The 22,213-nt window shown below is 43.0% G+C and overlaps 1 pseudogene; it reads right to left on the reverse strand.

Moving 5' to 3' along the window:
• Positions 1-2,349: 2,349 nt before the first annotated feature.
• LOC123485879 lies at positions 2,350-14,505 on the reverse strand (annotated as a pseudogene).
• Positions 14,506-22,213: the final 7,708 nt, after the last annotated feature.

Below are 22,213 nucleotides of genomic sequence, written 5' to 3' on the forward strand. Positions count from 1 at the left end.
GGCATGTGATTACTCCCACAACCTAAATATTTAAAGCTGTGCATCCTGTGTGGCGCCTTTCTATTACAGCTTCAGAGGACTATTGTTTGACCTCCCATATCCACTGAACACAAGTGTCTGACATCCCTTCTGGACATTGACTGAGGAAGAAACTCAAACCATGCCAAATACCCAGTTCATTATAGCATTGATAGGTTTAGGCTACTAGATATACATTTTTCCCTATACCCCATGTGGTTGCTGCTTTAGCCTATGAATGAGGGTTTTTATTTTAGTAGCACACAGGTCGAAGAAAAATTTGGTTATCAAGAGTGACAGACATTGACATTCAATACACGCCTTGCACACTCACCTGCATCTAAGCTGATCTAGGTGATTAGTCCAAACAGAGTTGGTTAAAACGTTTTGTTTTGTTAATAAAACTTGAGTTTATATTGACAAATTCAGGTTTCGCTCCATATGCTTAAGAAACGTTTTGTAACAGAATCGCGGCAGAATTAATAATGACACCCCTGATCACCTGATCACGTTCACTTCCATAGCAGCCACATACAGCAGCTTCACTGCTTGTTGCTAAGGGCGGCCTAGATTCAACTCACATCAAGCGTTAACCGCTGATAGCAGTACACTCGCATAGCGGAGGTGGAACTGCTGTTGGAGGGAAAATCGGTGAGCTCTACTCTGCGAATCATTGTCACGAAGCCACACCTGCCTTAGAAGTTCAGAGCAAGAACGTGTTTATATAAATAATTACACACACATTTAAAAATCATTCAACAAAATAATGAGGATTTCTATCATCCCTAATGGAGGTGTAGATTACATCTCATTCCTGTGTTTGAACTAAACACGACTGCATGGGATTTCTGTTAATGAGACTCTGTGCAGCCAATGGAATGATCCACATAAGTTGTAATGGAACCATTACACGCTCGGGTAAGTCTGAATACCAACTACTCATTCCACGCTAAGATGAATCAACTACTGAACCATTCCACGCTGGCATAGGGTAAGTCTGAATAATCTGAATCGGCCCCTAGATCCAACCCAAGAAGACTCACAGCTGTATTCGCTGCCAAAGGTGTTTCTAACGTGTATTGACTCAGGGGGTGAATCCTTATCTAAATCAGGGTTTATACGGGTGGGTCTAATCCTGGATGCTGATTGGTTAAAACTGGGCATTCCAGCCCGCGTCTATTCCACAAGTTGCCACCGCCTAAATCTATGACGTTAAAATGCCTGTTTACTGAAACCATCTGACTGCCTCAACCACTGTCTCATCAGCCCAGCCAGGCAATTTATATACATTATATCTACACTGTAAAAGCATCTAGACATTATCTCCCATTCTTTCACGCTCATTTGCGATTTCAACAGTGGAGATTTGTAGCAACCTTGCTGTCTGTCTCTCCGACATTTGCAACGTTGTTTCAATATTGACATTTGATCTCCAGCTGTCCCACAGTAATGAACGTGTCGGGAGTCGGGACGAGACAGACAGACAGACAGGCAGGCAGGCAGACAGACAGACAGACAGACAGACAGACAGACAGACAGACAGACAGACAGACAGGCAGACAGGCAGGCAGACAGGCAGACAGACAGGCAGACAGGCAGACAGACAGAGAGTTTCTCAGCCAGTCTAAATCATGAATCAGCATCATTTTTATGGATATATACAAAGAAATGTCAATAGAAAAACACGAAATGCAGCTATTTTTTGATGTCATTCCAGCTTCAGTTTAAAGTGATTGTGTTAGCTGTGTAGTTTGCTCTCTCTTCTGAACAGTGGCCTGGCAAGAGAGCTAATGTTCTATGCCAGGTGAAATCGCATATCATTAGCTCATTGTTATAGATGTATCCCAACAAAACAAAAAACACACTAGAAAACAGCTTAAACGCAAAATGCAGCTACTTTTGTTATTCTGGCTCCACTGTTTGACTGACGGTGTTAGCCGTAGTTGGCTAGCTAGCGGGATAAGATCATTGCCAGCCATTATGGCAACGGAACATTTAGAACCAACGACCAGCCGGCTTGGGAGATTTGTGTCAGGACTATATCTCGTGGAAGGATGAAATGGTATGAATAAATATGTAACCCGTTGTATAAAAGTGATAATGCCCTCGAAGCCGGTGTTCTCCTCGGTCCTAACAACACCCGTGCCAATATATCCTCCAAACACCGGCTTCTCATTATCACTTAAATATTAGCGCTTCATTTTTCATTACTTAAGAAATTTTTATATAATTTTTTCCACTTCATTATTTTGTGTAAAACGTTTTTTTTTAAAAATGAAAATTAAATCCACTTTAATCCCACTTTGTAACACAAAATGTGAAGAAATCCAAGAGGGTGAATACTATATATATTTAAGATAAGACAACAGTGCATATTGTTAATAAAGGCTCAATCACTTTGTGATTTCCAGTGTCAAGGAATCCTTAGCTACAGCAACGGTTTCTGGAACCAATGATCCAACAGAAATTCTTAAAATCAGTCAATTCAGGTAATTCATTCAAATTAAATTCACAAATTGAGAATCGATAGCTTGTAATTTTCCATTGGGAATTCCCCAATTTAAGACTTTAAAGTGAAACGGAACCCTAATGCCATATGATGTACTGTACGTATGGAAATCCTCCCAATCAGAAGTAGAGGCGGTCAGCGATGACGGCAGGCAGGTGTGTCATCACCTGCATCCTGATCCACCAATGAGGCTCCATGGGGTTGTAGCGCGTGAACGGGCGGTGTGACGTGATGGCGTCGGTGATGTCATCTAGGACGGGTTGGACATCCTTCTGTCCGCTGCTACAGTACGACCTCATCATCGCCATGTGTCTGTCGAAGTGGGCGTGGCCATAGTCCTCCTGGACACCAGGGGGCGCCTCTCTCCACAGTTTGTCAGCCGTGGTCGCCACAATGTCCCGCGTCCAGGATGCCCGTGGCCCACAATGAAGTTCCCGGCTCGATGACGGAGACCTTGACCCCAGGCCTTCATCTCGTAACGTAGACAGTCGGAGAACGCTTCCAGACCATATTTGGACACGCAGTACGGAGAACGCAGGGCATTGCCCATCCGCCCATACATACTGGCCAGGTTGACCACACGACCTGCAACAACACAGTGGCATTAGGTTATTACATAGATAAATACCTATTCAACAACACAGTGGCATTAGGTTATTATATAGATAAATACCTATTCAACAACACAGTGGCATTAGGTTATTACATAGATAAATACCTATTTAACAACACAGTGGCATTAGGTTATTATATAGATAAATACCTATTTAACAACACAGTGGCATTAGGTTATTATATAGATAAATACCTATATTAACAACACAGTGGCATTAGGTTATTATATAGATAAATACCTATTTAACAACACAGGCATTAGGTTATTACATAGATAAATACCTATTCAACAACACAGTGGCATTAGGTTATTATATAGATAAATACCTATTTAACAACACAGTGGCATTAGGTTATTACATAGATAAATACCTATTTAACAACACAGTGGCATTAGGTTATTATATAGATAAATACCTATTCAACAACACAGTGGCATTAGGTTATTACATAGATAAATACCTATTCAACAACACAGTGGCATTAGGTTATTATATAGATAAATACCTATTCAACAACACAGTGGCATTAGGTTATTATATAGATGAAATGCCTATTCAACAACACCAGAGCATTAGGTTGAAGTTATATAGATAAATACCTATTCAACAACACAGTGGCATTAGGTTATTATATAGATAAATACCTATTCAACAACACAGTGGCATTAGGTTATTATATAGATAAATACCTATTTAACAACACAGTGGCATTAGGTTATTACATAGATAAATACCTATTTAACAACACAGTGGCATTAGGTTATTATATAGATAAATACCTATTTAACAACACAGTGGCATTAGGTTATTACATAGATAAATACCTATTTAACAACACAGTGGCATTAGGTTATTATATAGATAAATACCTCTATTTATACAACACAGTGGCATTAGGTTATTATATAGATAAATACCTATTTAACAACACAGTGGCATTAGGTTATTACATAGATAAATACCTATTCAACAACACAGTGGCATTAGGTTATTACATAGATAAATACCTATTTGTACAACACAGTGGCATTAGGTTATTACATAGATAAATACCTATTTAACAACACAGTGGCATTAGGTTATTCATAGATAAATACCTATTTAACAACACAGTGGCATTAGGTTATTATATAGATAAATACCTATTCAACAACACAGTGGCATTAGGTTATTATATAGGATAAATACCTATTCAACAACACAGTGGCATTAGGCTTATTATATAGATAAATACCTATTCAACAACACAGTGGCATTTAGGTTATTACATAGATAAATACCTATTCAACAACACAGTGGCATTAGGTTATTACATAGATAAATACCTATTCAACAACACAGTGGCATTAGGTTATTACATAGATAAATACCTATTTAACAACACAGTGGCATTAGGTTATTACATAGATAAATACCTATTCAACAACACAGTGGCATTAGGTTATTACATAGATAAATACCTATTTAACAACACAGTGGCATTAGGTTATTATATAGATAAATACCTATTTAACAACACAGTGGCATTAGGTTATTATATAGATAAATACCTATTTAACAACACAGTGGCATTAGGTTATTACATAGATAAATACCTATTTAACAACACAGTGGCATTAGGTTATTACATAGATAAATACCTATTTAACAACACAGTGGCATTAGGTTATTACATAGATAAATACCTATTTAACAACACAGTGGCATTAGGTTATTAGCATAGATAAATACCTATTTAACAACACAGTGGCATTAGGTTATTACATAGATAAATACCTATTTAACAACACAGTGGCATTAGGTTATTACATAGATAAATACCTATTTAACAACACAGTGGCATTAGGTTATTATATAGATAAATACCTATTTAACAACACAGTGGCATTAGGTTATTACATAGATAAATACCTATTACAACACAGTGGCATTAGGTTTATTACATAGATAAATACCTATTTAACAACACAGTGGCATTAGGTTATTATATAGATAAATACCTATTTAACAACACAGTGGCATTAGGTTATTATAGATAAATCCTATTTAACAACACAGTGGCATTAGGTTATTATATAGATAAATACCTATTTAACAACACAGTGGCATTAGGTTATTATATAGATACATACCTATTTAACAACACAGTGGCATTAGGTTATTATATAGATAAATACCTATTTAACAACACAGTGGCATTAGGTTATATATAGATAAATACCTATTCAACAACACAGTGGCATTAGGTTATTACATGATAAATACCTATTTAACAACACAGTGGCATTAGGTTATTATATAGATAAATACCTATTTAACAACACAGTGGCATTAGGTTATTATATAGATAAATACCTATTTAACAACACAGTGGCATTAGGTTATTACATAGATAAATACCTATTCAACAACACAGTGGCATTAGGTTATTACATAGATAAATACCTATTTAACAACACAGTGGCATTAGGTTATTACATAGATAAATACCTATTTAACAACACAGTGGCATTAGGTTATTACCTACAGTGCATTCAGAAAGTATTCAGACCCCTTGACTTTTTCAAAATTTTGTTACGTTACAACCTTATTCTAAAATTGATTAAATTGTTTTTCCCCCCCCTCATCAATCTACACACAATGACAACGCAAAAACAGGTTGAGAAAATGTTGCTTATTTATAAAACATTAATGTGCCATTTCAAATCAAATTGAATTTGTCAAATGCGCCGAATACAACAGGTGTAGACCTTACAGTGAAACGCTTACTTACAAGCCCTTAACCAACAATGCAGTTAAGAAAAGTATAGATAACTAAAACATTTAAATAATAATTAAAGAGCAGCAGTAAAATAAAATACATATGGGTATACGTGGTTAATCGAGGTAATTGAGGTAATATGTACATGTGGGTAGAGTTAAAGTGACTATGCATAAATAATTAACAGAGTAGCAGCAGCGTAAAAGAGGGGGTGGGGGTGGGGTGGGGGGGCAGTGCAAATAGTCTGGGTAGCCATGATTAGCTGTTCAGGAGTCTTATGGCTTGGGGGTAGAAGCTGTTGAGAAGTCTTTTGGACCTAGACTTGGCACTCCGGTACCGCTTGCCGTGCAGTAGCAGAGAGAACAGTCTATGATTAGGGTGGCTGGAGTTTGACAATTTGTAGGGCCTTCCTCTGACACCGCCTGGTATAGAGGTCCTGGATGGCAGGAAGCTTGGCCCCAGTGATGTACTGGGCCGTACGCACTACCCTCTGTAGTGCCTTACGGTCGGAGGCCGAGCAGTTGCCATACCAGGCGGTGATGCAACCAGTCAGGATGCTCTCGATGGTGCAGCTGTATTACTTTTTGTTAAGTATTAAGTATTCAGACCCTTCACTCAGTACTTTGTTGAAGCACCTTTGGCAGCGTTTACAGCCTCGAGTATTCTTGGGTATGACGCTACAAGCTTGGCATACCTTTATTTGGGGAGTTTCTCCCATTCTTCTCTGCAGATCCTCTCAAGCTCTGTCAGGTTGGATGGGGAGCGTCGCTGCACAGCTATTTTCAGGTCTCTCCAGAGATGTTAGATCGGGTTCAAGTCCGGTGTCTGGCTGGACCACTTAAGGACATTCAGAGACTTGTCCCGAAGCCACTCCTGTGTTGTCTTGGCTGTGCGCTTAGGGTCGTTGTCCTGTTGGAAGGTGAACCTTCGCCCCAGTCTGAGGTCCTGAGCGCTCTGGAGCAGGTTTTCATCAAGGATCTCTCTGTACTTTGCTCTGTTCATCTTTCCCTCGATCCTGACTAGTCTCCCAGTCCCTGCTGCCGAAAAACATCCCCACAGCATGATGCTGCCACCACCATGCTTCACCGTAGGGATGGTGCCAGGTTTCCTCCAGACGTGACACTTGGCATTCCGGCCAAAGAGCTCAATCTTGGTTTCATCAGACCAGAGAATCTTGTTTCTCATGGATTGAGAGTCCTTTAGGTGCCTTTTGGAAAACTCCAAGCGGGCTGTCATGTGCCTTTTACTGAGGAGTGGCTTCCGTCTGGCCACTCTACCATAAAGGCCAGATTGGTGGAGTGCTATGAAGATGGTTGTCCTTCTGGAAGGTTCTCCCATCTCCACAGAGGAACTCTGGAGCAATGTCAGATTGTCCATCGGGTTCGTGGTCACCTCCCTGACCAAGGCCCTTCTCCCGCGATTGCTCAGTTTGGCCGTGCGGCCAGCTCTAGGAAGAGTCTTGGTGGTTCTAAAAAACATATTCCTTTTAAGAATGATGGAGGCCACTGTGTTCTTGGGGACCTTCAATGCTGCAGACATTTTTTGGGACCCTTCCCCAGATCTGTGCGTCGACACAATCCTGTCTCGGAGCTCTAAAGACAATTCCATCGAACTCACGGCTTGGTTATTGCTCTGACATGAACTGTCAACTATGGGACCTTATATAGAGAGGTGTGTGCCTTTCCAAATTTTACATTTACATTTACGTCATTTAGCAGACGCTCTTATCCAGAGCGACATACATTATTTTTTTTCATACCCCTGTGGGAATCGAGACCCACAACCCTGGCGTTGCAAACGCCATGCTCTACCAACTGAGCTACATCCCTGCCGGCCATTCCCTTCCCTACCCTGGACGACGCTGGGCCAATTGCGCGCCGCCCCATGGCATGTCCAATCAATTGAATTTACCACAGGTGGACTCCAATCAAGTTGTAGAAACATCTCAAGGGTGATCAATGGAAACAGGATGCACCTGAGCTCAATTTCGAGTCTCATAGCAAAGGGTCTGAATACTTATGTAAATAAGGTATTTCTGTTTTCGCTTTGTCATTATGGGGTGTATTGTGTGTAGATTGATGAGGAATCCATTTTACAATAAGGCTGTAACGTAACAAAATGTGGAAAACGTCTAGAGGTCTTAATATTTTCCGAAGGCACTGTACAGGGTCAGTTCCTGTACCATATTAACAATGTGCAGGGATACTGGAGTGATGGAGGTAGATATGTATAGGGGTCAGGTGACTATATACAGGGTCAGTTCCAGTACCATATTAACAATGTGCAGGGATACTGGAGTGATGGAGGTAGATATGTATAGGGGTCAGGTGACTATATACAGGGTCAGTTCCAGTACCATATTAACAATGTGCAGGGATACTGGAGTGATGGAGGTAGATATACATAGGGGTAAGGTGACTATATACAGGGTCAGTTCCAGTACCATATTAACAATGTGCAGGGATACTGGAGTGATAGAGGTAGATATGTATAGGGGTAAGGGGACTATATACAGGGTCAGTTTCTGTACCATATTAACAATGTGCAGGGATACTGGAGTGATGGAGGTAGATATGTATAGGGTAAGGTGACTATATACAGGGTCAGTTCCAGTACCATATTAACAATGTGCAGGGATACTGGAGTGATGGAGGTAGATATGTATAGGGGTAAGGTGACTATATACAGGGTCAGTTCCTGTACCATATTAACAATGTGCAGGGATACTGGAGTGATGGAGGTAGATATGTATAGGGGTAAGGTGACTATATACAGGGTCAGTTCCAGTACCATATTAACAATGTGCAGGGATACTGGAGTGATGGAGGTAGATATGTATAGGGGTCAGGTGACTATATACAGGGTCAGTTCCAGTACCATATTAACAATGTGCAGGGATACTGGAGTGATGGAGGTAGATATGTATAGGGGTCAGGTGACTATATACAGGGTCAGTTCCTGTACCATATTAACAATTGCAGGGATACTGGAGTGATGGAGGTAGATATGTATAGGGGGTAAGGTGACAGGGATACTGGAGTGATGGAGGTAGATATGTATAGGGTAAGGTGACTATATACAGGGTCAGTTCCAGTACCATATTAACAATGTGCAGGGATACTGGAGTGATGGAGGTACAGTGAGGGGGTGAAAAAATATTTGATCCCTGCTGATTTTGTACGTTTGATCACTGACAAAGACATGATCAGTCTATAACTTTAATGGTAGGTTTATTTGAACAGTGAGAGACAGAATAACAACAAAAAAATCCAGAAAAACACATGTTATAAATTGATTTGCATTTTAAAATGAGGGAAATAAGGGTATTTGACCCCCTCTGCAAAACATGACTTAGTACTTGGTGGCAAAACCCTTGTTGGCAATCACAGAGGTCAGACGTTTCTTGTAGTTGGCCACCAGGTTTGCACACATCTCAGGAGGGATTTTGTCCCACTCCTCTTGCAGATCTTCTCCAAGTCATTAAGGTTTCGAAGCTGACGTTTGGCAACTCGAACCTTCAGCTCCCCTCCACAGATTTTCTATGGGATTAAGGTCTGGGAGACTGGCTAGGCCACTCCAGGACCTTAATGTGCTTCTTCTTGAGCCACTCCTTTGTTGCCTTGGCCGTGTGTTTTGGGTCATTGTCATGCTGGAATACCCATCCACGACCCATTTTCAATGCCCTGGCTGAGGGAAGGAGGTTCTCACCCAAGATTTGACGGTACATGGCCCCGTCCATCGTCCCTTTGATGCGGTGAAGTTGTCCTGTCCCCTTAGCAGAAAAACACCAAAGAGCATAATGTTTCCACCTCCATGTTTGACGGTGGGGATGGGTGTTCTTGGGGGGTCATAGGCAGCATTCCTCCTCCCTCCCAAACACGGCGAGTTGAGTTGATGCCAAAGAGCTCTTCTCATCTGACCACAACACTTTTACCCAGTTCTCCTCTGAATCATTCAGATGTTCATTGGCAAACTTCAGATGGGCCTGTATATGTGCTTTCTTGAGCAGGGGGACCTTGCGGGCTCTGCAGGATTTCAGTCCTTCACGGCGTAGTGTGTTACCAATTGTTTTCTTGGTGACTATGGTCCCAGCTGCCTTGAGATCATTGACAAGATCCTTCCGTGTAGTTCTGGGCTGATTTCTCACCGTTATCATGATCATTGCAACTCCACGAGGTGAGATCTTGCATGGAGCCCCAGGCCGAGGAAGATTGACAGTTCTTTTGTGTTTCTTCCATTTGCGAATAATCACACCAACTGTTGTCACCTTCTCACCAAGCTGCTTGGCGATGGTCTTGTATCCCCATTCCAGCCTTGTGTAGGTCTACAATCTTGTCCCTGACATCCTTGGAGAGCTCTTTGGTCTTGGCCATGGTGGAGAGTTTGGAATCGGATTGATTGATTGCTTCTGTGGACAGGTGTCTTTTATACAGGTAACAAACTGAGAATAGAGCACTCCCCTTTAAGAGTGTACTCTAATCTCAGCTTGTTACCTGTAAGCACCTGGGAGCCAGAAATCTTTCTAATTGAGAGGGGTCAAATACTTATTTCCTTCATTAAAATGTAATCAATTTATAACATTTTTGGCATGCGGTTTTCTGGATTTTTTTTGTTGTTATTCTGTCTCTCACTGTTCAAATAAACCTACCATTAAAATTATAGACTGATCATGTCTTTGTCAGTGGGCAAACATACAAAATCAGCAGGGGATCAAATACTTTTTTCCCTCATTGTAGATATGTATTGGGGTAAGGTGACGAGGCATCAGGATATATGATAAACAGAGTAGCAGCAGTGTATTTGATGATTGGGTGTGAGTGTGTGTAGAGTCAGTATAAATGTGTGTGTGTTGGAGTGTCAGAGTGTGTGAGTGTGCAGAGTCCTGTCACTGGTATTTGGAACTGTTCATAATTCCCTCCACCTTGACTAAGGCCCCGGTTCCAGCTGAAGAAAAACAGTCCCAAAGCATGATGCTGCCACCACCATGCTTCACTGTGGGTATGGTGTTCTTTGGGTGATGTGGGTATGGTGTTCTTTGGGTGATGTGCAGTGTTGTTTTTGCGCCAAACATACCTTTTGGAATTATGGCCAAAAAGTTCAATCTTGGTTTCATCAGACCATAACACATTTTCCCACGTGTTTTGGGGGGACTTTCCCACTTGTTTTTGCAAACTTCAGCCGGGCTTGGATGTTTTTCTTTGTAAGAAAAGGCTTCCGTCTTGCCACCCTACCCCATGGCCCATTCATATGAAGAATACGGGAGATTGTTGTCACATGTAGCACACAGCCAATACTTGCCAGAAATTCCTGCAGTTCCTTTAATGTTGCTGTAGGCCTCTTGGAAGCCTCCCCGACCAGTTTTTCTTCTCCTCTTTTCATAAATTTTGGAGGGACGTCCAGTTCTTGGTAATGTCTCTGTTGTGCCATATTTTCTCCACTTGATGATGACTGTCTTCACTGTGTTCCATGGTATATGTAATGCTTTGGAAATTATTTTGTACCCTTCTCCTGACTGATATCTTTCAACAATGACATCCCTCTGATGCCTTGGAATCTCTCTGCGGACCATGGCTTTTGCTCTGAGATGCAACTAAGAAAATGTCAGGAAAATCCTACTAGAACAGCTGAACTTTATTTGTGATTAATCAGTCACTTTAAATGATGGCAGGTGTGTAATGACTTCTATTTAACACGAGTTTTAATGTGATTGGTTAATTCTGATCACAGCCACATCCCCAGTTATAAGAGGGTGTGCACACTGATGCAACCAGGTTATTGGAAGCTTTTCATTTGTCATTTTTCCCCCCTCGAAGATTTCAGTTTGTTTTTCAATTGAATTGTTCCCATTATAGGTCACATTAAAGGTGGAAAAAGTTCTGACATGATTGACCTTTGTCTCATTCTTTTACATCACAAAAACCGGACATTTTAACAGGGGGCTGGAGACTTTATCGCCACTGTATGTGTCTGTTGGTGTCTGTTGCCTGACCTTTGGCCCTACGGACGAGGGCAGGAGGGCCTTGGTGACCCCTGATGACCCCCCCCACAGGTTGACCTCTGACACCTGGCGGTACGTCTCCATGGTCGTAAACTCCACCTCGCCAAACGTAGACACACCTGCGTTGTTCACCACGGCCCACAGACCTGGTCAGGGGAGGAGAGAAGAGGGGTTATGATATGAACGTAGCCATTAGCACTGTCTCCTTCAGTGTTCCCCATGGGTCTATATTGGGGCCCATTCTCTTCTTAATACATACTCAGACACCATATCACAGAGTGCCTTCAGAAAGTATTCATACCCCTGGACTTATATTTAATCCATTTTGAATTCAGGCTGTAACAACAAAATGTGGAATGTTTTTGGAACTACCCAGACTCTGCCTAGAGCTGGCCGTCCGACCAAACTGAGCAACCGGGCAAGAAGGACCTTGGTCAGGGAGGTGACCAAGAACTCAATGACCACTCTGACAGAACTACAGAGTTCCTTGGCTGAGATGGGAGAACCTGCCAGAAGGAAAACAGTCTCTACAGCACTTCACCGATATGGGCTTCATGGGACGGAAGCTACTCCTGAGAAAAAGGCACATGACAGCAGCCTGGAGTTTGTGAAAAGGCACGTGATAGACGGAGCATAAGGCAAAATATTCTGTGGCCTGATGAGACAAAAATGTAACTCTTTGGCCTGATTGCAAAGAGCCTGAAAACCAGGCACAGATCACCCTTCTAACACCATCCGTACCGTGAAGCATGGTCGTGGCAGCATAATGCTATGGGGATGCTTTTCAGCGGCAGGGACTGGGAGACTGGTAAGGATAGAGGGAACAATGAATGGAGCCAAATACAGGCAAATCCTTAATGAGAACCTGCTTCAGAGTGAAAATGACCTTAGACTGGGGCGAAGATTTACATTCCAACAGGACAATGACCCCAATCATACAGCTAAAGCAACGCTGGAATGGCTTTAGAACAAGAATGTGAGAGTCCTTGAGTGGCCCAGCCAAAGCCCAGACATGAATCCCATTGAAAGACTTCAAGATTGCTGTTCACCGCCGCTCCCCATCGAACTTAACAGAGCTTGAGAAAATCTGCAAGGAAGAACGGGAGAAAATCCCCAAATCCAGATGTGCAAAGCTGATACAGACAAACCCAAGACGACTCACAGCTGTAATCGCCGCCAAAGGTGCTTCTACTAAGTATTGCCTCAGGGGTGTGAATAAATGAGGTTTCTGTACTTCATTTCCAATAATTTGCAAAAATATCTTAAAACATGTTTTCACTGATGTCTGGCAGTGAGAGAGACTGATGTTCTGTACCTCTCTGTGAGTCGTCCAGGTGTGAGTTGACGTACTCCACAGCTCTGTTCACCTGCTCCTCGCTGCAGACATCCAGCTGAACCACCTTCATCCGATCTGACTGCATCTCCTCTAGCTCCTTAGACCCCCTCTCACCCTTATCCTGGAGAGGAAAGGCAGCGAATCAGATGAACTCAAACACTGTCTGACTATATGGCTGTCTGAATATTTCAACAATGAGCACAAACTCAGCATCTACAGCTCCAGCCTATTATTTTACAGACAGAAATCCTACTTTCCCATTTCCTTAGAGTCTAATGCATTATCAACGTTTGGGTAGAAGACATTTTACCTAAATATAAACTAATAACATTACCTTGAACAGGCATCCAGCAAAGACAGTGAAGCCCAGTTTGTGGAGGTGTTTAGCTGTAGCATGACCAAAACCACTGTCACAGCCTGTGATGAATACTGACTTTCCCTTTACCTGCAACATGGACAAACTGTGTAAGATTACCCAACACAAACTGTGTAATATTACCCAACACAAACTCTGTAAGATTACCCAACACAAACTGTGTAATATTACCCAACACAAACTCTGTAAGATTACCCAACACAAACTCTGTAAGATTACCCAACACAAACTGTGTCATTTTAAAGGGTTTGAATTGAGTGCAAGTTGCAACAGCAAGCTGAGAAACTGCACTGCTTTGTGGAATTGACAACATTATTTCAGACTTTTGTGGGCTACTTTTATATGCAATTTTTTAAATAATCCATTTAGCAGACGCTTTTATTCAAAGCGACTTACAGTCATGTGCGCATACATTTTTACGTATTTTTACGTATTCCCGGGGATCGAACCCACTACCCTGGCGTTACAAGCGCCATGCTCTACCAATTGAGCTACCGAGGACCAATCTTTCATAATATATTATTATTGAATGAATTAATATCTTATCTGCGTTATTCAACTTTAAATCAGCATAGTTTAGAGACAGTGTGGAATAAAATGCAAAACCCCACAACACATAAAAAGGCATTCGACGTTCAGTGGTACACAGTACAGGTGAGATATTTTAGGCTTCTGTACCTCTATCGATCCTCTGGGGATCCGTGGTGTCGCGACGTACAGTACAAAAATGAAATACACCCCGACTATGCACTCTGTTACGCTGGTCTCAGGAAAACCACAGCATTTAGCGACGGCATTCAGCAGAGCTGGGGTCCGAACCCCAGCACTACTGTCAAAAGAACTGAAAACGACACAAGTAGAGCAACTCGAACGAAGGGAAGCGAGGCCATTTTGTTAACTTCTGCTGTGTTGACTTCTTCTTCTTCAGAGTTTAACGGCGGCTGGCATCCAATGTGTTGCATTACCGCCCCCAGCTGGACTATAATATAAATACATTATACTGTGATACAACATGGGACAAGGAAAAGCTAAAAACCATTCCAACTGATCCGACACCCATTAACAACCCACTACCCCATTCCACTACTTTGACCCTATCCGTTCCTGCACCACCAGGATGGGACACCACCAGGATGGGACACCACCAGGATGGGACACCACCAGGCAGGATGGGACACCACCAGGATGGGACACCACCAGGATGGGACACCACCAGGATGGTTGGGATGCCCAACTACTTCTCTGCAGCTGCCACTAGAACATCTATTTTCTGTGATTGACAATCCATTTCTGCGGTACAGTTGATAACCATTGCTATGAGCGCTAAGAAGCCAAACTTACTGAAGCGTACATCACTCGTTGGCCTATCCCTCTGTTCTGGCACTGATCTATTACTCACAGGGATACTCACCCTTGACCCTTGACCCATCCTCCTCTACTTTCTTCACTGCCTCAGCACACGACACCTTCTGCACTACTCTGACTCTGGACACCTCAACCTGCCTCTCTCAAACCGGACACTTACAATCCCCAGCAACATGGGCACCCTTACATCTTGGAATCTCCCTCCTATAAACTGCTGCAACATGACCATAAACGTTGCACCTGAAACAGAGCAGTGGATTCGGCACTAAAGCTCTATAAGGATAACTGATATATCCTGATATGACTGTTGGATAAAAACTCTGACTCAAAGGGACTGACAGTGACTCCTCTATTCATCACCCTGTCTGCCTCGCACCAAACGGGCATCACAAACACCAGGAATCTTCAACTTTTGTATTTGTATTTATTATGGATCCCCATTAGTTCCTGCCAAGGCAGCAGCTACTCTTCCTGGGGTTTATTATGGATCCCCATTAGTTCCTGCCAAGGCAGCAGCTACTCTTCCTGGGGTTTATTATGGATCCCCCATTAGTTCCTGCCAAGGCAGCAGCTACTCTTCCTGGGGTTTATTATGGATCCCCATTAGTTCCTGCCAAGGCAGCAGCTACTCTTCCTGGGGTTTATTATGGATCCCCATTAGTTCCTGCCAAGGCAGCAGCTACTCTTCCTGGGGTTTATTATGGATCCCCATTATTTCCTGCCAAGGCAGCAGCTACTCTTCCTGGGGTTTATTATGGATCCCCATTAGTTCCTGCCAAGGCAGCAGCTACTCTTCCTGGGGTTTATTATGGATCCCCATTAGTTCCTGCCAAGGCAGCAGCTACTCTTCCTGGGGTTTATTATGGATCCCCATAGTTCCTGCCAAGGCAGCAGCTACTCTTCCTGGGGTTTATTATGGATCCATTAGTTCCTGCCAAGGCAGCAGCTACTCTTCCTGGGGTTTATTATGGATCCCCATTAGTTCCTGCCAAGGCAGCAGCTACTCTTCCTGGGGTTTATTATGGATCCCCATTAGTTCCTGCCAAGGCAGCAGCTACTCTTCCCGGGGTTTATTATGGATCCCCATTAGTTCCTGCCAAGGCAGCAGCTACTCTTCCTGGGGTTTATTATGGATCCCCATTAGTTCCTGCCAAGGCAGCAGCTACTCTTCCTGGGGGTTTATTGTGGATCCCCATTAGTTCCTGCCAAGGCAGCAGCTACTCTTCCTGGGGTTTATTAGATCCCCATTAGTTCCTGCCAAGGCAGCAGCTACTCTTCCTGGGGTTTATATGGATCCCCATTAGTTCCTGCCAAGGCAGCAGCTACTCTTCCTGGGGTTTATTATGGATCCCCATTATTTCCTGCCAAGGCAGCAGCTACTCTTCCTGGGGTTTATTATGGATCCCCATTAGTTCCTGCCAAGGCAGCAGCTACTCTTCCTGGGGTTTATTATGGATCCCCATTAGTTCCTGCCAAGCAGCAGCTACTCTTCCTGGGGTTTATTATGGATCCCCATTAGTTCCTGCCAAGGCAGCAGCTACTCTTCCTGGGGTTTATTATGGATCCATTAGTTCCTGCCAAGGCAGCAGCTACTCTTCCTGGGGTTTATTATGGATCCCCATTAGTTCCTGCCAAGGCAGCAGCTACTCTTCCTGGGGTTTATTATGGATCCCCATTAGTTCCTGCCAAGGCAGCAGCTACTCTTCCTGGGGTTTATTATGGATCCCCATTAGTTCCTGCAAGGCAGCAGCTACTCTTCCTGGGGTTTATTATGGATCCCCATTGGTTCCTGCCAAGGCAGCTACTCTTCCTGGGGTTTATTATGGATCCCCATTAGTTCCTGCCAAGGCAGCAGCTACTCTTCCTGGGGTTTATTATGGATCCCCATTAGTTCCTGCCAAGGCAGCAGCTACTCTTCCTGGGGTTTATTACGTGGATCCCCATTAGTTCCTGCCAAGGCAGCAGCTACTCTTCCTGGGGTTTATGTGGATCCCCATTAGTTCCTGCCAAGGCAGCAGCTACTCTTCCTGGGGTTTATATGGATCCCCATTAGTTCCTGCCAAGGCAGCAGCTACTCTTCCATGGGGTTTATTATGGATCCCCATTAGTTCCTGCCAAGGCAGCAGCTACTCTTCCTGGGGTTTATTATGGATCCCCATTAGTTCCTGCCAAGGCAGCAGCTACTCTTCCTGGGGTTTATTATGGATCCCCATTAGTTCCTGCCAAGGCAGCAGCTACTCTTCCTGGGGTTTATTATGGATCCATTGGTTTCCTGCCAAGGCAGCAGCTACTCTTCCTGGGGTTTATTATGGATCCCCATTAGTTCCTGCCAAGGCAGCAGCTATCTCTTCCTGGGGTTTATTGTGGATCCCCATTAGTTCCTGCCAAGGCAGCAGCTACTCTTCCTGGGGTTTATTATGGATCCCCATTAGTTCCTGCCAAGGAGCAGCTACTCTTCCTGGGGTTATTATGGATCCCCATTAGTTCCTGCCAAGGCAGCAGCTACTCTTCCTGGGGGTTTATTGTGGATCCCCATTAGTTCCTGCCAAGGCAGCAGCTACTCTTCCTGGGGTTTATTGGTGGATCCCCATTAGTTCCTGCCAAGGCAGCAGCTACTCTTCCTGGGGTTTATTATGGATCCCCATTAGTTCCTGCCAAGGCAGCAGCTACTCTTCCTGGGGTTTATTATGGATCCCCATTAGTTCCTGCGCAAGGCAGCAGCTACTCTTCCTGGGGTTTATTATGGATCCCCATTGGTTCCTGCCAAGACAGCAGCTACTCTTCCTGGGGTTTATTGTGGATCCCCATTAGTTCCTGCCAAGGCAGCAGCTACTCTTCCTGGGGTTATTGTGGATCCCCATTAGTTCCTGCCAAGGCAGCAGCTTCTCTTCCTGGGGTTTATTATGGATCCCCATTAGTTCCTGCCAAGGCAGCAGCTAATCTTCCTGGGGTTTATTATGGATCCCCATTAGTTCCTGCAAAGGCAGCAGCTTCTCTTCCTGGGGTCCAAACACATTAAGGCACTTACATTACATACAGTTGAAGTCAGAAGTTTACATACACTTAGGTTGGAGTCATTAAAACTCGTTTTTCAACCACTCCACAAATTTCTTATTAAAACTCTATAGTTTTGGCAAGTCGGTTAGGACAATTTTTCCAATAATTGTTTACAGACAGATTATTTCACTTATAATTCACTGTATCACAATTCCAGTGGGTCAGAAGTTTACATATACAAAGTTGACTGTGCCTTTAAACAGCTTGGAAAATTCCAGAAAATTATGTCATGGCTTTAGAAGCTTCTGATAGGCTAATTGACATCATTTGAGTCAATTGGAGATGTACCTGTGGATGTAATAATAATAATAATAAATAATATGCCATTTAGCAGACGCTTTTATCCAAAGTGACTTACAGTCATGCGTGCATACATTTTTGTGTATGGGTGGTCCCGGGGATCGAACCCACTACCTTGGCGTTACAAGCACCGTGCTCTACCAGCTGAGCTACAGAGGTACAAGGCCTATCTTCAAACTCAGTGCCTCTTTGCTTGACATCATGGAAAAAATCAAAAGAAATCAGCCAAGACCTCTGTCTCCTAGAGATGAACGTACTTTGGTGCGAAAAGTGCAAATAAATCCCAGAATAACAGCAAAGGACCTTGTGAAGATGCTGGAGGAAACAGGTACAAAAGTATCTATATCCACAGTAAAACGAGTCCTATATCAACATAAACTGAAAGGCCGCTCAGCAAGGAAGAAGCCACTGCTCCAAAACTGCCATAAAAAGCCAGACCCTACGGTTTGCAACTGCACATGGGGACAAAGATCGATTTTTGGAGAAATGTCCTCTGGTCTGGATGAAACAAAAATAGAACTGTTTGGCCATAATGACCATTGTTATGTTTGGAGGAAAAAGGGGTTGCTTGCAAGCCGAAGAACACCATCCCAACCGTGAAGCACGGGGGTGGCATCATGCTGTGGGGGTGCTTTGCTGCAGGAGGACTGGTGCACTTCACAAAATAGATGGCATCATGAGGAAGGAAAATTATGTGGATATAATGAAGCAACATCTCAAGACATCAGTCAGGAAGTTAAAGCTTGGTCGCAAATGGGTCTTCCAAATGGACAATGACCCCAAGCATACTTTCAAAGTTGCGGCAAAATGGCTTAAGGACAACAAAGTCAAGGTATTGGAGTGGCCCATCACAAAGTCCTGACCTCAATCCTTTAGAAAATGTGTGGGCAGAACTGAAAAACGTGTGCGAGCAAGGAGGCCTACAAACCTGACTCAGTTACATCAGCTCTGTCAGAGGAATGGGCCAAAATTCACCCAACTTATTGTGGGAAGCTTGTGGAAGGCTACCCGAAACGTTTGACCCAAGTTAAACAATTTAAAGGCAATGCTACCAAATACTAATTGAGTGTATGTAAACTTCTGACCCACTGGGAATGTGATGAAAGAAATAAAAGCTGAAATAAATCACTCTCTACTATTAATCTGACATTTCACATTCTTAAAATAAAGTGGTGATCCTAACTGACCTAAAACAGGGAATTTTACTAGGATTAAATGTCAGGAATTGTGAAAAACTGAATTTAAATGTATTTGGCTAAGGTGTATGTAAACTTCCGACTTCAACTGTATAAAACAGTACATCATATAACATTATCACACCACTACAAATCTACAATACAAAATGTATAATACCACCATACAACAATATTACAATGTACGTGTGTGTAGAGTGTTTCTGCTAGAGTGTGTGTGTGTGTGTGTGTGTGTGTGTGTGTGTGTGTGTGCCTGTGTCTGTACCTGTGTGTGTGTGTGCCTGTGTCTGTACCTGTGTGTGTGTGTGTGCCTGTGTCTGTACCTGTGTGTGTGTGTGTGTGTGTGTGTGTGTCTGTACCTGTGTGTGTCCCTTCCCAGTCCCCACTGTTCCATCTGATTTTACTGCTGGCATCGGTTACCTGATGTGGAATAGAGTTCCATGTAGTCATGGCTCTATGTAGTACTGTGCACCTCCCATAGTCTGTTCTGGACTTGGGGATTGTGAAGAGACCTCTGGTGGCATGTCTTGAGGGGTATGCATGGGGTGTCCGGGTGCTAGTAGTTTAAACAGACAGCTCGGTGCTTTCAACATGTCAATACCTCTCACAAAAACAAGTAGTGATGAAGTCAATCTCTCCTCTACTTTGAGCCATGAGAGATTGATATGCATATCATTCATGTTAGCTCCCCGTGTACTTTTAAGGGCCAGCCGTGCTGCCCTGTTCTGAGACAATTGCAATTTTCCTAAGTCCCTCTTTGTGGCACCTGACCACACGACTGAACAGTAGTCCAGGGGCGACAAAACTAGGGCCTGTAGGACCTGCCTTGTTGATAGTGCTGTTAAGAAGGTAGAGCAGCTCTTTATTATGGACAGACTTCTCCCCATCCTAGCTACTGTTGTATCAATATGTTTTGACCATGACAGTTTACAATCCAGGGTTACTCCAAGCAGTTTAGTCTCCTCAACTTGCTCAATTTCCACATTATTCATTACAATATTTAGTTGAGGTTTAGGGTTTAGTGAATGATTTGTCCCAAATACAATGCTTTTAGTTTTGGAAATGTTTAGGACTAACTTATTCCTTGCCACCCATTCTGAAACTAACTGCAGCTCTTTGTTAAGTGTTGCTGTCATTTCAGTTGCTGTAGTAGCTGACATGTATAGTGTTGAGTCATCTGCATACATAGACACACTGGCTTTACTCAAAGGCCAGTGGCATGTCGTTAGTAAAGATTGAAAAAGGTAAGAGGCCTAGACAGCTGCCCTGGGGAATTCCTGATTCTAACTGGATTATGTTGGAGAGGCTTCCATTAAAGAACACCCTTGAATATCCTTCTCTATAAGCATGCTGAAAGTTTGTTGTCAATTTGTTTACAGTAAAATAGCATTGTCTCTGGTCAAACACAATCTTTTCCAGAAGTTTACTAAGGGTTGGTAACCGGCTGATTGGTCGGCTATTTGAGCCAGTAAAGGGGGCTTTAATATGCTATTTAGCAGACGCTTTTATCCAAATCGACTTACAGTCATGTGTGCATACATTTTTAGGTATGGGTGGTCCCGGGGATCGAACCCACTACCCTGGCGTTACAAGCACCATGCACTACCAATTGAGCTACAGAGGACTATTCTTGGGTACCGGAATGACTTTTGCTTCCCTCCAGACCTGAGGGCACACACATTCTAGTAGGCTTAAATTGAAGATATGGCCAATAGCAGTGGCAATATCGTCAGCTATTTTCCTCAGTAATTTTCCATCCAAGTTGTCAGACCCCGGTGGCTTGTCATTGTTGATAGTCAACAATACTTTTTTCACCTCTTCCACACTCACTTTACGGAATTCAAAAGTACAATGCTTGTCTTTCATAATTTGGTCAGATATACTTGGATGTGTAGTGTCAGCGTTTGTTGCTGGCATGTCATGCCTAAATTTCCTAATCTTGCCAAAGAAGAAATCATTAAAGTATTTGGCAATATCAGTAGGTTTTGTGATGAATGACATTTACATTTTATCCAGACCGACTTACAGTTACTGATACATGCATACATTTTTCATACTGGCCCCCCCGTGGTAATCGAACCCACAACCCTGGCGTTGCAAGCGCCATGCTCTACCAACTGAGCTACAGGAGGACAATCTTATTCAATGAATGATTGAGCAGAGTTTGCCTTTTTACCCAAAATTTCATTTAAGGTGCTCCGAAGATTTTTACTATCATTCTTTATATCATTCATTTTTGTTTCATAGTATAGTTTATTTTTTATTTTTCTTTAGTTTAGTCACATGATTTCTCAATTTGCAGTATGTTTGCCAATCGGCTGCCAGACTTATTTGCCATATCTTTTACATCCCTCTCAACCATACAACCATACCATTTTTCAATTCCTCATCAATCCACGGGGATTTAACAATGTTACATCCAGGTGAACATGCACCAGCGTTAGGAGCCGGTACCTAGAGAAGAGGTATGATAACACTAGCGGGAGAAGTATGGAGCCTCCAGGTGGGAGTGTAACATGTACTCAAAAGATCCAGCTTTGAGGGTTAAGGCCAACTGAAGACCTACCCTGGGCTAAGGCCAACTGAAAACCTACCCTGGGTTACAGCCAACTGAAAACCTACCCTGGGTGAAACAAGCCAGAGAGGAGATCCGTCACAGCGGTTGCAGAAGTGAATTGTAAAC

Source organism: Coregonus clupeaformis, unplaced genomic scaffold, assembly GCF_020615455.1.
Source record: "Coregonus clupeaformis isolate EN_2021a unplaced genomic scaffold, ASM2061545v1 scaf0889, whole genome shotgun sequence".
In the NCBI taxonomy this organism is placed as follows: domain Eukaryota; kingdom Metazoa; phylum Chordata; class Actinopteri; order Salmoniformes; family Salmonidae; genus Coregonus; species Coregonus clupeaformis.